Genomic DNA, 13,870 nt, shown 5'->3' with positions numbered 1-13,870 from the left:
GAGGACTAGACTCAACCTTCCAAGGTTCCTTCCTGCTCTATGAGATGCGTATCTTCATATATTTGTCATCTATTTTCCCTGGTGGTATTACGTATATTTTTACTTACCCCTTTGCAACAACCAATAAACTGTTGTCCTCTAAAAATAGTCTGCACAAAAGCCTGGCGGATTTTACATGATCCCCTCTTCTTTGCTCTGTGAAATTCTTAAGATAAAAATACTCTCTGGATTGAAAAATGCAAAACAAAGAGACAAATCTTGTTACAGAAGCATGGCTCTGATTCGCTGGATGTTGCAGCTCAACAAGGAGCCATAGTACTTGTCAGAAAAGGGGTGTGCTCTGTAATCAGAGAACGAAATGGTAGGGTTAACCTAGTGGCTGAAGATGTGGCCTTATCTGTGACCTTGAGTGAGTTGGTCACTCTCTTTCTATGGCCCATTTCTCACCCTATGAAAAGATGGTAACAACAAGCCCTTTCGCCTACATTTTCTTTGTCGTGTCCATTTAGATGACAAGCTCTTGAAGGCAGGAACCGACTCTTGCTATGGGTTTGTACAGCACCTGGGATAATGGGGCCCTCTCACAGCTTCTAGGTGGCACTACAATACAAACAATAGGACGAAGAAAGTAATCTCAACTTTAGCCAAGGGCAAAAGACATTAGGTATATTTAGACAACAGAGGTGAAATATGAAATTGAATTAGTGGCACGGTATTAAAGCCTCAGGCTGGTAGAGTACTTTGGTTAGTCAGATTAGACTTTGGATAAATTAGCATAAGTAACTGCGTAATAAATCTGCTGAGCTTGAGTCTGTTTGTGGTACGCTGATGTTTTAAAATTCATAGCTGAGTATAGATGATAATGTCCAGGAGAGAGCAGTAGATGGCACAAGATGACCATTGGTAGCCAGGGTGAAATGTTAGCAACTCTCTTAAGGTAAATGCCTGTCACTATGGTGATAAGGTGACGTAAAGGCTAACATGTAATAAGGAGAACGGATGGGTTAGTGGCTATACAATTGTGCTCCTCAATAGTTGTGGTGTGTGGAAATTTCAATAAGGAAAAGGGGTTAAAGCCTTCAAAAATATCTATAAACCAGTGGGATCGGCATAGCACATTCTAGAGACACTATCCTGACCCATGTGCCTAGGTAGCAGGGATGGACACTTAGACGATGACCACTGTTAGTGACCACAGTGCTGAAGATTAACACTTGGGTTTTTCTGAAAGGCCTGATGTGAGTCATACAAACAATGCATGTTCTGTGGCGGTCTCCCCCTCCTTTACCAGATTACAGGGTGCAAAATATTGTTTGGTTGGGTAGTACGTGCGGTATTAATAAAAGAACAATGTGCTGTCCCTATTGTGGACCAACGGCTCCCCCTTCTATTAGGGTTGCCAACCCTTCAGACTTGTCCTGGAGTCTCTAGGACTTAAAGGTTAATCGTTAATTAAAAGATGAGGTCATGTGATGCAACCTCCAGGAATGTGTCCAGCCAAAACTGGCAACCTTACCTTCTATCGATAGCCTCTCCACTGTAGTCAGGCTTGGGATTGAATTCTCACAGATTATGATGGGTGCAAACTTTCCCCAGGGGGCGTGGATAGTTAGTTGAAGTAACCCATAACTATGGATAAGGCTACCCAACTCTGCCCTCTTAGAACTCAATGGTTGTGTCTACACTAGCTCCCTACTTTGAAGGGAGCATGGTAAGTAGGGCATTGGGAGATTACACCTCAAAATTTTGAGGAGCAAAGGGACTTCGAAGTTGCCCAGGCACTTAGAAGTACCGGCGGGTTAGCCGCGGCTACACGTGAGCCAGCATTTGAAGTTTAACACTTCGAAGTTGCCACGGGGGAAAACGAGCTTAAGGAAGTGCTGTATATGCACCACAGCACTTCATTAATAATCTCCCGACACCCTCCTTACCATGCTCCCTTTGAAGTAGGCAGCTAGTGTAGACACAGCCCTCATGTATTTTGTAATTAGTTTTGTTGGTTGTAGACTTGAATCCATAACATAGAGGAAGCATAACTGGCCAAAATACTTACAGAAACAAGTAAGAAGAATGACATAGAACACTAACCACTGAAATAATAAACCCTAGGCACTATGAAATAAATAATACTCTCAAGGAAAAGTGATAGACTGAGTCATAACTCATCTGCAACTCTGCTGTCCAACTTCAAACATGACGACCCTGAAGACGACCAGTGAGAATAAATGTTATGTACATGTGTGGAAATACACACTGCCCACTCTGGGCAGCTGAAGGCACTCTGCTGAGCAGCTCGAGGCACCTGAATGGTGACTCCTGTGCTCAGCTTACAGAGAACTTGGAAGGTGACCTACATGCTGACCTAACTGCAATAGTATAGCAGTTTCACATGGACAAGAATGGGCCCAGACTTGATTAACTCATAAAAATAACCTGTATGTTAATCAGACCACCCGACAGCCTGGGTAGCACAAACAACATTAACTCACATAACGTACAGATTTACCCAGCTTGCCCAACAGCCTGTCAAGTGACCATCTTAGCCAATAAAAATAGCCTGTGGACAGTCTGCCTATGGACTAGCCTGGCACTGATCTGATTAACTAACTTGGATAGGGTGGGGGCACCCAGGCTGGGCCACCAGCCTGGATCGGACCAGATTAACCACCTAAAATAATTGGGGATTTGCAAAGCCTGCCCCTGAAGACCGGCACTAACCAGATTAAACAAATACATGGAAGAGAGAGAAAATGTCTTGCAGCCCAGATTTGAGCAGTTCCTTGACATTCTGACGTTACATTAGCAGTGGCAGGGGACCAGCCTTTTATCTTTCTCTCACCACTTAACATGCTGAATGACTAGGGATCTTTTAGGGGGAGGCGGCCAGTGGGGCAGAGTGAGGCCAATGGGCATTTTACCATGGACACCACTGGGAGCAGAGTTCCACCCTTGCAGGGAGTTTTTGAGAATCCTATGCTGAATAGTTAGGCATGGTTCATTGCGGTGGGTGGTTTGTCCTCTGTGCATTCACTCCTTCCACAAAATGACCACCCTCTCCCACAACACCCTGTACCGTCACCAGTAAATGGCCAACCAGGAGCTTGCTTGCTCAAAGTTTCAGCAGGAGTGAACTTTGCACCCAGTTCCAAGTCATGGATCCTTGCCGGTGACACAGCAAATACAAGTTCAAGGATCTTGGGAAATCACTCGGCCGAAGAAGGGCACAGCGTTGGCAGTCTGCTGTGATGAAGTGCGACTGTCTCCATTCATAGGAGAACCATAACTTGCGCAAAGGGCCTTTTTCTTTGGCACAATATTTAATTGCATTTCACCAGGGTGGCTTCTCCAAATGTTCCCATTGACTTCACTTGTGTTAGGATCTTCCAAAGTCACTTAGATGTGCATTTGAGCTGGACCCTGTACAATTCCTGACTCTAGTACCCAGAGCAGTTAACATACAGATCCTCCCAAGGATCTGATGATGATATAACACTTGACTTACACCCTCGTATGCTGGGGGAAGCATAGGGCATCTACAAGACTCCTCCACTTCATCCTGTCTCTGGACAAAACTTTTAACTGACCCCAGGAGTACCCCAGTTGTTCTCCAATCTCACTAGATCTTCTCCAGATCTGAGGACTTCCTCTTTTTCATTTTCCTTGTGGGTTCCATTTGGGAGCTTGACAGACTGTGCTGGATGGTGGTTTTCTGAGAGTGTGGCCTGCCCATCCACACTCTCTTCTCTTGATTTGAACGTCAAGTGATTCTTGTTCTGCTCTGTTTCAAAACTCCTCATTTGTGACCAAGTCTTGCCATTTGATGTGAAGGATGTACCTCTGGCATCTGTTTATGAATGTTTGTAGCTGGTGACTTGAGGACTATCTCGTATGCCAGGTAAAACACTGGGCTTGTGTTGCTTTTGGATGAGTTATTCCTGATTTACAGCAGTTTTAGGGAAGATTAGAATCAGGCACACATTTTTTTGTCCATGAAAAGTGGTTTTCTGTTGGCTTGTTCACTTGTCCAGATTCAGCCTCTGTCTCACTCCTCTCCACTTCATTTCTTTTCTTGCATGAACTTCTCTGACAGGCATTTAGAGCCTAACACTGCAATTTCATTTGCTTTTTTAAAAAAAAATACAAACAAACAAAAAATTACACCCCAAAAGTGACATCAAAGGTCTCATCTTTGACTTAGCCACTTTCCTTCTCTGTTTCACCAAAAACAAGTGCAAGCTGACGCCCTTTCTTAACTGACACAAAATGAGTATTCACCGGCTTCTGTTATTTGCTGTGCAATGAGGCCACCATTTGATGTGTGTTGGGGGCCTCCATCGGGGCGAGATGAGATGAAAAGAAAAGGGAAAAAAGAAGGAAGACATGAGACTGTCAAAACCAGAGTGAATTACCCTGAGATGCCCCCATAGGGTATGTTTAGTATTTGCCAGCAACGCCCAGTGTTCAGACAGACACCTCTTGTTGTTTTATACATCTCAAAGTACAAAGGGTGCTTCGCAGGTGGGGGCAGAACCTCCCCCGTCTAGCTGATGAGCAACAGCAACAGCCGAGAAGTTCTGCGACAACTGCAGCTGCTAAGCTCTAAAGCAAAAGATCCACAGAGTTCAGATCCACCTTGCCTCCAGCAAACCTTTTAGTCCACTCTTGCTCAGTGACCAGCATATCCCGCTACAATGGTGTGGCTGGAACCCCAAGGAGAACAGCAATGCAGGCTCCTTGTCTCTCACCCCAGCAGAACCCCAATACGGTAGGACACTGACCAAGAGCAAGAGTTAGGGGGCAATTCAGCTTGACTTCACTTAGTGCACACAGCTGTCTAAACCCAAAGGAGCCACCTGACATCTTCAGCCTGTGCATGTGTGTGCACGCACTGCTCACATTTGTAAGCAGCAATCAGGTGACTGGATGCTCTTTCAATTAAGCATGCAAGTGAATCTTGGCACACTGCATGGTGGTTGCTTGCCTACTTTTAGGGGTTGTGGGGAGCAGTCAGCCACAACTACAGCAGGCATGCAAGGTTGGTTTTATCAGACAGATTCTGCAGGTGGGATTTCCACTGGTATCAATGAGAGCACTGACCATTGAACAAGTACAAACTATAGGATAACCCCCTCCTTGTGGAGAAGAGGCTCCCACTGATTTTCAGCGAGAATTTTGCCCATTAACTAGAAATAGGTAATAAATAGATTTAAACACTGGAATAAATTGCCTGGGGAGGTTGTGGAATCTCCATCACTCAAGATATTTAAGAGCAGGTTAGACAGACATCTGTCAGAGATGATCTAGACTAGGGGACTGCAACCTGCAGCTCTGGAGCCTCACGTGGCTATTTAAGGACTTTGTGACTCCCAAAGCTATAATTGCAAAGTAAAAACAAAACAAAGCAAAAAACCACAAAACCTTCCAATTGTTTTCAATAAATGGTGAATGTCTAAAAGCCCAACAATGAACAACTCATATCTAAACAGCAAACGATGTGTTCTCAAAATGCTGGATAATTCCCCTTTAATATGTGCAGTGCATTGTGGGATACGATACTGTAACCGTGTTTTGATTGTGTTGCTAATAAAGTCTTCATTGTTGAAAAGGCAAGAGTAAGCTTGCAGCATTCCTGCTGTGAAAGGTAATACGCGGTTTAAGCAATTAAACGTTAAGTAAAATTGGCTTAATTAACGTGGGGTAGGAATGGTTTCAAAAAGAGAGGAAAATGAAGGTGAAAACAGAGAATTTCTAACTGAATGGACCCAATCCTTCACGCTTATATCTCGCTCCCTTTACGTCTCATTTGCAATGAGAAATTCACCACGCACAGAAAATGCAACCTCAAGAGTTTGTGAATGTCCTGCGGTAAACATGTATCAAGTTACAAATCGTTGTGTGTTCACTGTTCTTAAAATAGGGGAAAGCACGGTTTGACATTATTTATTAAGCACTGTCCTGTATTCACATGCATTGCGGCTCTTGAATTATTAAGCTTTCTGCTGAATTTGGAAAAAAAATGGCTCTTCTTGCTACTCTGTTGCCAACCCCTGGTCTAGATGGTGCTTGGCCCTGCCATGAAGGCAGACGACTGGACTTGATAACCTCTCGAGATCCCTTCCAGTTCTTGTGTTCTCACATGCTCAAAACAATACCTAGAAACAGCAAATGCATCATCCTTGATTGACGGTACCTTTGGGGGCGGGGGGTTGATTTTTTTAAACTTCTGAAACCATTCTGACAGGAGAGACAGCGTTCTGAAAATTTGGCTTCTTTTGGTGCCAGAGAACTTGACATGTGTCCTTTACAAGGGATATGGGGGAGCCCAATAGCTCATGATTTGGGCTGAATCCTAGAGCCCATGTTCATCAGAGATGTTACTACTGTCCCTTCTCTTGCAAACAAATTCAGAAGCCAATCCTGCAGAAATCTAGAACATTTTAATAGATGATACAATATTAACCTGAGGCTTTAGGAGTAGTTTATGTCAAACGTTTAATCTTAAAACTGAAAATTTCTTTTTCATGTATTTCTTGTCTCCTTCAGAAACCCTGGGCATTTGACCATTTCACAGGTTTGGCAAAAGGAGGACAATAGAGATAATGTTGGCTCAGATCAACTTTTGTGTGTGTTTGTGACTTCTTTTTTTTGGCAGAATCAGGCTTTGCAAGAAGTAGATAAAACTTTGCTGTTGAAGAACCACTGACAGCCAGAAATCACTGCATGCCAGCAAATCAGTGCTTAACAAGCCAAATCAGCTCATTGTTAGCCAGGTAAGAGATGGAGGCAGAAATCCAGAGAGCTTTCTTGTTAGGCTAGAAATGAAGTAGTTGTTTAGCAATTACTCTAAGACAGTAAATCTCAGTCTATGAACCCTCGTACAGATAAAATCTAAACTCGGCTTGTGTCCTCATACAACACACATGCATACGCATACTAGCTGCTACATAGCCCATCGATATTTCATTCACATCACACTCTGAGGAGCTCACTGACTGGAATTCAATAGAAATTGCTCTCTGTGTGAAAGTAATTTCAGAAAGTAATCTAGTTTATGGAAATGAAAGGCATCAAAACACAAAAAAACACTGTTTCTGTACAAGTGCTTTGCTTCAAATATTTGACATGGAAATTTGTATAATCCCTTTGGGGCACATGGGTTTCACGAGTGTTAACATCTTTTGAAATGAATTTCACAAATATTTATTTGGAATACCACGCATACAAATAATTTAGAATATCAAGGCATCTTGTTGAATCTGTCTTAATGATACAGATCTCAGATGGTCGGGCAGGTTAAAAGGTATGAATTTTAATTGGGTATGCAGAAGATGTCATTTTCAATCACTGTACTGCAGGCAAAGGATAATATTGCTTTCAAATTCTAAGCTTTCCACTGCAGCAGCCTGGACTTCCTCTGTTACTTAGAGTATGAAATGCAAACATTTTTCACATATTATTTAAGTGTGTGAGGAATGCATCACCTGCAGAAGTGGGCTTTGGGCAGAGACCCCTTCTGTCTTTCCCAAACTAGTTTTGTTGATGACCCCACTTTCCTGCAATATTTGAGCACCTCACCAACATTAAAGAATTTATCCTCACATGCCTATATCTGATGGGACTTGCCATTTTCCCTTGACATCGAAATTAAGTGACATATCCAAGATCACACAGGAAATCAAAGGCAGAAATAACCCCAAATCCAGTGCTTTAACTTTACAAGCCACTTTCCACCCCGCTGGGAGTGCTGGCCCAGCCTAGTGTAGGCTATAAATAAAACTCGTTTGATAGAAACCATGTAGTCCTTAATCAATCATTCCTATTCAGTGCAGCATTTCAGTAGAGTTCAGTAAGTAGGGCCTACGGTCACACACTAAAGAGATAAAGAAATATTGGCTAGCTACCTATTCAGGGAGCTCCATCCATCCAGGATGCTGAATGAAGCAGAGACCCTGTGGAAAAAAATTGTCTGTGATCACATAATTAAAGACTGTATCATAATGTATATGCACAGGGAGGTCAAATTAAGATTGCACAGGAAATCTGATGACTGACACATCTGAAGTTGAGAGCTTGCCTTTGCAACCCTAGCTGTCTTTGAAGGTTTTTTTTTTTTTTAAGTGTAATTTCTTAAGTTGACTAAAAAGCAAAAAACCAGAAATTCCATCATGCAGGATGATACTGAACCCCAAAATGTCATCAGAAGGGTTGGAACCTGGAGACCCACCTCACCAGCCTAGAGCATTTGAGCTAATGAAATGGTTGGTAGCAAAAGTAGGCTGTTACCTTCTATGGGGATCTGCTACTAGCTGGTGACAAGACCCGTTTCTAGTGGGTGTCACAGCAGAGGAACCTCAAGACTCAGGAGTCCTGTGTTTTACTCTGGGTTCTGTTGTGGAGTGTGCTCCACTGCTTACAGAGACAGTTGTTTCCCTGTTCCCTACGCTTGCCCCTGTCTACCCCTCTCCCCTAACAAGTACCCCTTGTGTAGGGCAGAGTGTACCCATGCTGAGCATGCTCTGTCTGCACCCATTGCACAGACTGCTTCTTTCTCTCCCTCTTTGCAGTCTGTCTCTCCCCATCTCCAGTCCTCACCACTCTGCATTCCACTCTGTGAGCTCCCTAGGTCTCCGCTGCCTGCCCCGGGAGATTTGAGTGTGGGGGATGGAGCCATAGACTCTGCTCTCAGTTCCTGACAGCACAGTAGCACCTGGCTGCCAGGAGATGCAGTGTGAGAAAAGTCCTTCTCAGGGAGGGAGCAGGCAGGGAGAAGGGGAACACTCTCAACATAGACACAATCTGCAGAAAATGGAGCTGGCAAAGAGCAAGAGTAGCACAAATTTTTTAACATATTTTCCCTTGGCAAAAGCTCAACTCTGGTAGCTGAAACTTAAATACCAATAAAAATATAGAGTAGAAGAGAACAGATTTTTTTAAACTACATTCCACAGAACACTGGTGTTCCATGAACCATTCGCAGGTGTTCCGCAAGTGTTTGGAAAAATACACTACTGGTCTATATTTTCTGTTATTAAAACCAGATACAATGTTACTCCTTCATTGCTGTGATATCGGATTAAATTACTTCATTTTCTTTTTGCTGTATATGTTGCTGGTTTCTTTTTTTCAATCTGACACCGATTTTTTTGAAGAAAATTTTCATACGTGTTCCGCATAAAAATATTATTTTTTGGTGCTCTGTGTTCTCAAAAAGTTTAAGAAACACTAGAATATAATAGAATAGAATATAGCTGGAGGCAGACACTAAACATGGAAGTTTGGGAAAGTAAAAAGCAGCTGATAACAGGGTCTTAGAATGGAAAGTATTAGAAACTCTTAGCTATAGATGGTGCTCAGAGCTGCACCTACATTTTTTTCTTGCAGGAGACAGGTTGGTCGCAAAGTTCCCTTTTGCTTTTCTTCTTCAGTTTCCCAGCTGTTATCCCCCTCCCCCTCACTCATCTATCGAGGCATTTGTGCCATGGTATGTAAGCACACACACCCACTTCCCAATTCTGAAACTCCCCTCTCATTAAGGCAGCCAGCAAGTAACACAAAGGCCTCTGATTTGCTTCAGTCCCTTTTGTGAATAGGTGGAATGAATGACAAGCAGAGGAGGCAGGAAGGAAAGTCGGCCAAAACCAGACATCAGTTTTCCTCAGGGAAAGGCTTTTCAAACCCGTACTTGTACTTTTCAGGCCCTGCCTAACACTGCCAGACCACCATACACTGTTAGGACCATGACAATGGACGCACCCTAGCAATTCAATATTAAGCTTAGCTTTTCAAACCTGCCTGTAGGATATGGAGACCCAACTCTCAAAGACTCCCCTGCGTATGCTCATGCTGGCTTTTCTCACCTTCTGGTTCAACGAGGTTACCTCAGGCTACTGGGAACTAACTATACTCCAGTTGGGCAAGCTTCAAAAGTCAATTCATTAGCAGTGCAGCGTTAGCAGCATCTATTGAGAGAAAAAGGCACACAACAGGTCTGAAGATCATTTCAGGTGCATGTGAATGACTCGTAACATATGGGATGGGGCACACCAGAAAGATTAAATAGCATCAGAGGGAACGGGCTGTGAGGGGTTTTATTCACCCCTAACTCAGCAAGCCATGCTATGAGACAAGCTTTCATTGCACGGCTGGGGCAGTTACTAGTGATGGAAATGCATTCCGACCTTCCCTCTCGTGAGTTAGTTCCCTCACTTGCCTTTCAGAAGCGCCCGGATGCTCTGAATAGATGGAAATAAGATTGGGATTCACTGGTGACCAAAAACATTTGCCATTATGGAAGGTAAGATAAAATAAAGGTCATCAAAGCTCCTGCTTCAGGGTGTAAACAGATCTTCCACAGATGGCACTGCTGCACACATTACTGGGGAGGGAATGTCTGTCTTTTCCCGACATATCAGGTATTGGCCACTGCCCCGAGGCAGAATCACGATCAAGATGGGCTCAATTTTCTGATCTGGCAGGTTAAATTGTACCTGTATAAGGCACGTGCATGCATGTGAGAAAGAAAGAAAGATTTTAAATACAAGCAATAACTTTTTAATACGGTAATTTTTTTTTTAAACAGGAAAGGTTCTTAAAGAAGTTTGCAAGAAGACTGCATTGTTCTTTGTGATGTATTTGTGTGAGGAGGCATACAGACAGTTCTATTTTGTTTCCACAGAACACAGAACATCATTCGAGAGATCAGTAGCAGAGGGATAGCCAAGTTAGTCTGTATCTTCAAAAACAACAAGTCGTCCTGTGGCACTTTAAAGATTAACAAATATTTTGGAGCATAAGCTTTTGTGAGCAAAGACCCGCAACATCAGATGCGTGACTCATGCATCTGAGGAAGTGGGTCTTTGCCCATGAAAGCTTATGCCCCAAAATATCTGTTAGTCTGTAAGGTGCCACAGGACTTCTTGTTGCTATTCAAGAGATCGGTTCCCCCAGCCATTCCGGCTGACATTATATTTCACTTTCACGTCTTGTAAACTGTTACTATGCAAATTTTTCTCAGGCTCAGGCAATATCATCCTGCTGGGCATCTCTAAGGGGCCTGGCGCTGATTTACAACCACAGCTAAATAGTTATGCTTGTGCCCACGAGATGCTAACATAAAAGGGACAGTCCCTGTCTTCAGCAGCTCATAGTCTAAGAACACACTGATAGCGAGACAAGTGAAGGGCAGGAAAACCATCAAGAGGGGATTTTTATATGTCAGCTGTCATCACTCTAGGCAGCACTAGAGAAGAAGGATGAATGCAGACATGGCTGGGGCCTTCATGATGAGCACAGGGAGATGGTACCAGGCACATGGGGCTGTGGGTAGAAATGCACAGAGGTGATGGCAGAGAGAAAAGGAAACAGAGTGGAGTGGACCCATGATCCCAGGCTCAGCGTGGGACAATGGGGGGAGGGCCAGAGCTGTATGGAGATGTGAAGGTAGCAAGGAGCCTGCACATGATAGCAGATTTGGATCAGTTACCCAAATCTCACTGATTTCTTGACAGAGCCGTGTAACTCTCCCCCAGCATGGGACTATTCCAGCAGGACATTCATCCCATCATGGCTGCCCCAGAGTCTGAGTACAGATTTGGCTAATTAACGGTGGTTGTTGGGATTCAACCCATGTGCACTTTTGGAACACGCTCGGCCCTGTTGCAAGGAAACCATTCAGGTTTGTTTATTTATTTACCACCACCGATCTGCAAAACAATTTGCACAAAATCCAACCCCTCCCCCATTGAAGGATTTGGGGATTTTGCTTCTTCCCATTCTGTAAACGAGCAAAATTTACCCAGCACTGTCAGACGTACTCAGTGCAACCTCCTCCTCTTCCAGCTACTTACCCTGCAGTGGCAGAGCCTCTCAGATTGAGGTGAGCTGGCCTGGTTTCGTGCTCTGCTGCAGGGTCTTTCCCCTTTAGGGAGAAGCTTGACACTCCTGCTGTCTCCTCCAAGTTCAGGTGAGATTTCCATCCCTTTGGCACCACAAAGCTCCTTTCCCAATGGACGCGGATATTTAGGGGTTTGGGTACAAACCCATGTGTCCTATTCCCAGCTTTAAAAGTGTAAAGAAATGACAGCAGGCAGATAAACTGAGGGTTGAAGTGGACCCTTCCAGAGCCGAAAGCATGAGTGGCCATCAGTTTTCCCTCTAATTTTTTCCATCCCAGCGCAGAATAAATTTTGTTATGTGTACCAAGGCACGTGTGGACGTGCACCACCAGTAGAAACACAAGCTGCCCACTGTGGGGAGCTGCGAACACTCTGCTTATTAGCTGGGCGGCATTGCAACCTCCCCTGAGTGGCTGCCCACCCCCTCAGCTTACAAGGAACACTGGTGACCTTCAGTGTCAGCTACAGAGCCAACCACCCATAGACAAGGGTGTAACAAGCTTATATTCCCTATGGATTGGGCAGAGAGGGGACCCCCCCGCACACATACACTAGTGCCTTACGACAATTTGAGGTTTCCTTCATTGTGTACCCCACAGAACACACCGCTCGCTCGTATTTCAGAACATCCCCTAGCTTTGATCCCTGTGAAACTAAAGGCCGTCCTGGGAGAAGAAGCTTTCAGATTGTGTACACGCACACACGAGATACACACTGCCTGCAGGGAAACCCCACCGAGCCCTTACATTTCAGCAGAGGAGCTGCGGGACTCAGCAAGTGGTGGTGGATACCACTGGGCTAGGAGGAGCCAGCACACCCCACCTTCATAACCACAGAGGCAACAGTTCTCCCACCACGCTGGGACTGGAAGGGGGGTTTCTCTGAAGATCCACCACAAAAGGCAGAGGGAGCTGGAGGAAAATACAGAGTCCTGTGCTAGGAAGGATGAGGTCAGGGAGATGGGAGTCGCCATACGCTCTGGGGAACACCTGCATTTTCTGAAGTGGACCTCTCACTAATAAAGGGGCCTTTGCTTTGCAAAAGGCAGCTGTTTTCTGAAAATCGTCACAACTTGGGGCCACATGATCAATGTCATCACCGCAGTCTTTCTACACCTGTGTTTCTCTGGAGGTGGGTTGCAGTTTGGTTTTGATGGTAGCCAAGGCGTCCATGTCCTTTGAGCTCGAGACAATTTCTCAAGCACACAAGTGATGAATAGTAACAGAGGAAGCCGTGCTGGTCTATACACTATCAAAACAAAAAGCAGCCAAGCAGCACTTTAAAGACTAGCAAAATAGTTTATTAGGTGAGTTTTCGTGGAACAGACCCACTTCTTCAGACCTGAAGAAGTGGGTCTGTCCCACGGAAGCTCACCTAATAAACTATTTTGCTAGTCTTTAAAGTGCTACTTGACTGCTTTTTGTTTTGACCAGTGATGAGGGTTGGGAAGAGTCCCAGTTTCACTCTTTTATCATCCTCTGTGTGCATGTATCATCTGACGCGCTTGTTCACACACATGCATGAGCAGCCCTGTTGAAACAACTGAATGACACAGCAGCTCACAAGCAACCCAGCAGTCCCACCACGGCATGCTTGGTCCAACACTGCAGCCCTAAGCCAGTGTGCACAGAATAACCTTATGACACCAAACTAACCCGCTCAGCCCTGTGGTCACGACACCAAAATCTGCATGCTCAGAACAATGCTACATTGCCAATCCAGCGTACTCCGTCATGACAATCCTCAGCACCTGTCCAGTGAGCACATGCAGCGGAGAGCTAAGGTAGCTTCACCAAATCTGATTTCAGATTCCATCCTCCCAGGGTTTATTTGCTGAAGGGGAAAGTGGAAGGGAATGTTTCCCACTCTCGAGGCTGTCTTATTAAAGAAAAACATCACTCTGGCTTTTCTACCTCCAACAAAGGGATCAACGCTATTGTTCCAGCACAGGGGGCAGCAACCAAAATAGCGAGAAG

This window comes from Carettochelys insculpta, chromosome 6, assembly GCF_033958435.1.
Source record: "Carettochelys insculpta isolate YL-2023 chromosome 6, ASM3395843v1, whole genome shotgun sequence".
Taxonomy (NCBI): domain Eukaryota; kingdom Metazoa; phylum Chordata; order Testudines; family Carettochelyidae; genus Carettochelys; species Carettochelys insculpta.
The sequence above is the reverse complement of the archived record's forward strand: the minus strand, read 5'-3'. Positions refer to the sequence as shown.